Source organism: Chiroxiphia lanceolata, chromosome 1 (assembly GCF_009829145.1).
Source record: "Chiroxiphia lanceolata isolate bChiLan1 chromosome 1, bChiLan1.pri, whole genome shotgun sequence".
Lineage (NCBI taxonomy): Eukaryota > Metazoa > Chordata > Aves > Passeriformes > Pipridae > Chiroxiphia > Chiroxiphia lanceolata.
The window spans coordinates 123,063,720-123,068,068 of record NC_045637.1 but is presented as its reverse complement, the minus strand read 5'-3'; positions in this window follow the sequence as shown (position 1 = coordinate 123,068,068).

Sequence of the window (4,349 nt, the reverse complement as noted above, 5' to 3'; positions counted from 1 at the left end):
GGCGAGAGCGCTGCAGGAGGACCCGCCGCGCATGCGCAGGCCTGCCGTCCCGGGAGCGCGCGGCCCTCATACGCCCCTGGCCGCCCGCCCCCGCCAGGTGAGGCGGGGCTGCAGGGAACCGTGGAATACGTCAAAAGATTTTTCTTAAGAAAGGATGTTCTTTGGTGTTTAATTTTTGTATGTTTTCAAGCCTAATCAACAACAAAGGGGATTTAATCCGTGAAACAGATAGGCAGCTAACAAGCAAGCTCTAAGTGATGTCCACGTGTTGGAAAGCTAAATTACTTGTCGGTAGAATTTTCTTGTTAAGGCTTAGGGCTTGACACGTTTGAATGATCTCAGACCTTGGGGGAGGTTAACAAAACCGAAGAGAGTTCACCCACTGATGGTGAACACAATGCAGAATTTACAGGCCATAGGGCCATTTGGCAGAACTCCCAAGGTAAAGAAGAAACTAATAAAGACAACAACTGTGTTGATTTGACCTCTGACTGGATACAAGGTAACTCCAGCAGGGGAAGATCATGACCACCGACTCACAGACCCTTGACCCATGAAACCCAGTGACCTTAAAGAAGAGAAAGACAGAACACACCGGCTGGTTAGCACGAGAAGCAAGAGATCATCAACCAACAGAAGATAGAATACCAGTTAATAAGAGAACTAGGTAACTTGTAGCCAATGAACATTGATGCCTTCACTTACTAAAATTTACAAATAGGGAAAAGTTTTGGTAGTCGTACTAGCTTTGCCCCCCAGCGCCACTTTCTGTGCAGAACTGTAAATACATCTAATACCTCAACTCTGTGGATTGGCTTCTTGCAGGTAAAAGAACCTACTTTGGGACCACATGGGGACTGCCCTGCACCCCTCCCACACAAAGGTCACCTTCTCTCTCGTAGAGGTGTTGCTACTGCATGCTGTGAGAATAACCAGCCTTGCTCCCGTGTCTCTTTATCTTTGCTCTTCTCCCGGCACGTTCTTTGGGGTCCTACTCTTGCGTTGCAGGGAAGAACATTTGTGTGAATGTGTTTATGAAGGCATGTGAATGTGTTTGAGTCCGCATTATTGGGGGTTTTTGTTATGGCAAGTGGATATTTAATATGCAAGGCTGGAGGACTGATTTTGTTGTACACACATGGAGGTAAAGTCACGTGATCCCATCTTGAGTGTTTCTAGGAAACAAAGGCCTAAATTTTCGCTTGCAATCTTGAGAACTGCCTTTTAAGCACTATTTTACTGAAAGGTTTATCCTTTCTGCTCCGTCACCTCAGAAAGGTTTCTCTGTTCCTAAATCCTGTGCAATTTTGGTGCTTCCTCCTCCAGCGTGCACCAATACCTTGCAGTACCTTGCAGGAACCGAGACTGACTGGTAGTTCCTTTGGTGAGAAAATTTCCAAAGATGATGAAACAGCTAAACTTGCTCTGTCAGCACTGGAAAGCCGGGTGAAGACGCATGGCCAGCAGCTGCAGATTGCCCTTCCCAGATTCTTGCTCGTAGTGATAGCAAGAATGTTCCTGCCCCAGCTCTGCATCTTTCCTGTGCTTCTTTAGGGGCAGGAGCTTCCCCTTGTGCTTTAGAAGCTGTTCTGTCCAAATTCCTGTGCTGGCTGAGGCTGGTTATCTTCAGTTTGCCACCATTGTACCCAAGGGGTGAGCAGCCTAACTGCGTGCTCATGTGAATATTTCTGAAAAGGAATGAGGCACTCAGAGAGTGATTCAAAGGCAGGAGGTGGTTCCCTGGAAGCACACTCCTAAGGCTATAGACAATGGCAGTGTTTACAGCACTGGTTGCTTCTCCAGCCTGTGGCACTGGGTTTCCAACAGATGCTGTGTCCCAGTGGAGAAGCCACATTAACTGTGGTCACCACAGCTCAAGGTTCTAACAAGTCTTGACATATACTCTTCTTTACAGAAATGGCTAATATTTCATCCTACCTGGACCATAAATGATATTGATCATTTCTTGCTTCTATTGCAAATGGAAGGCTGGAACTCTACCTGCCAGCTCTTCCTCTTTTTCCTTGATGAGTCAGAAGCAAATAATCAATTAAAGAGTAAATTAGCTCACAGTGGTAAAGAAGGCAGTATGGGGGTGTCCTAGTTAGAGGGGCTGGTACCAGTTTATCACTATGTGGGTATAAAAAACCTGAGTATTCTACACCCTGTATGTCATTTCTGATGGACTGTTAATAAATGGATTGTTTGCAGCAGCTGCCCAGGGCACAAGCTGAGTGTTAAAGTAGACCTTTGAGGCAGGGGAGTGTTCTTTTGTTTTCACACTGATGACTCAGCTGTGATAACTCCCCTCCGAGAGGCATTAACACCTTCACACCCAGCCTGAGGGGTCATCTCTGCTAATGGGCCACAATGGACTGGCATAATAGGCAGCTGCAACACCTAGACCCTCAAAGATTCCAAAAATATCCCATGACTCACAGAGCTAAATCATCACTCCCTCGGGGAGGTACTGGGCATTCCCACCTGAACTCGAGCATATATAAGCTTCGGGTTATAGGACTTCTGGTACCACTCCTGGTCTAGAGGAGGACCAGAACTTCAACAGGACTGCAACTGCTGCTCTTGACAAGACTGTGATCATTGCCCAGGTCAACAGGTTTTCCTTTCCTTTTACTTTGCACCTGGGGGGGCCACTTGGTACTCAGCATAGAGGCTAATGAACTGTTCTTGTTCCAGGGTGCTGGGTTCTGCATCTGTTTTGGGGGGCATTAAAACCAGGTATTTTTTCTGTATCACTGCATTTATTGTAATCTTTTTAGTAAATTGTAAGTCTGACTTGTAATCTCTCTTGATTTGGGTTCATTTCTCCCACCAGTTTACTCTTAAACCAGCACACGGGGAAAGACCTTCCTTGTAACTAAATTTTGCAAAATATTTAATTTTGGCTAAAAAGTTTCTTGCATGTCACTTACTTCAAAAGTTTCAGTCAACTCCTTAGCCAGCTCTTGTTTAATTACAATTAAATTGTAATTTTCATTCCTAGGAGGCTGGCCTGAGTTTTAGCCTCTGCTGATACCTCACTTTTCAAAAGCCATTCTGAATACATGTCATAATCTGTCTTTTATACCAGCTCTATTCCATTCAGCTCCGGTAGATAGATTTGTTCATCTCCCTTTTCAAGTGTAACTTTATTAGTAAAGTATTTATTCTACTGCAAGATCACATGCTGTTCTGGCATTATCTGATTCTGATCCTGTCTGATGTTGCCTATATTCTAACTGCAGTAACGAAAGGGAATGAGCATGAAGGACATGCCTAAAATCCGAGATGTAAATGCTAATCAATTCTCCTCTACCATAGGATGGATCACTGGAAAAACAGAATATGAAGAACCCACTGAAAATACATAGTGGTCATGCTATTAAAAAAAACAAAACAAAACAAAACAAAAAACACCAAAAAACCAAAACAGACCAAAAACCAAAAAACGAACATGCAGGGGAGGGAGGGAAAGGCCAGGAGAATATAAGAGAGGAATATACTTTTTGTTAACCTGTACATATATAAGATCTAGCTACAGTACACATTGTGATTCCAGTTCCTGAGAGTTAGGCTAATCCTAATGCAGACATTCAAGACGTTTGCATTATTCCAGCAGAATTTTTTCGTTCCTGTTATCCTAAGACATTTTGGCAATTAAATCTAAAGTAAAAATGGCAAAATCTATTTTTAAAAATTCTAATCAAGTTTATATTTTAAATTGAAAACTACAAGCTGTCTTCACAATTTTTTCCATAACTCTTCTGCCTTCATTGCTCTCTACAATAACTTCACCATAGTTTCCTGGACTATAGAGACAACATTTGATATTACATTTCAGATTTCATTAGTTATTAGTCAGTAAGACTGCAAAATTGATCTGCATCTTTGGGAGCCTCTCTGCTAAATGGGAGATGGTTTAAAAACAGAAGACAACTAGAGATGACCTAAAGGATACACTAACATGACATAATTACATGTACTTCAAGCATGCCTGATGGAGGTTTTTCAAGCAATATTAATATACTGTTAGCTTTAATGCAGTAGTGAGTATACAGTATTCGCAATTTGGGGAAAAAATGCATTTCAGGGGGAAAGATAGGCCCAGATCAAGCCCATTCCCTAAAGTGAGAGGGTATAAACAACTGGTAAGGGATCAGGAGGAGGGAAAAATAGGAGTGGCAGTAAGGCAAGTATAAGGTTGTGTATATTCTTATCTGCATATACAGATTAGAGGATTAATTGGTTAAGTAAGCAGGCAGAAGGTACAGGAACCACAGAGCATACTGATTAGTGTGCTGTTCACTAGCCATTACCATTCAGCAGTTTAAACATATATTATGAGAGGA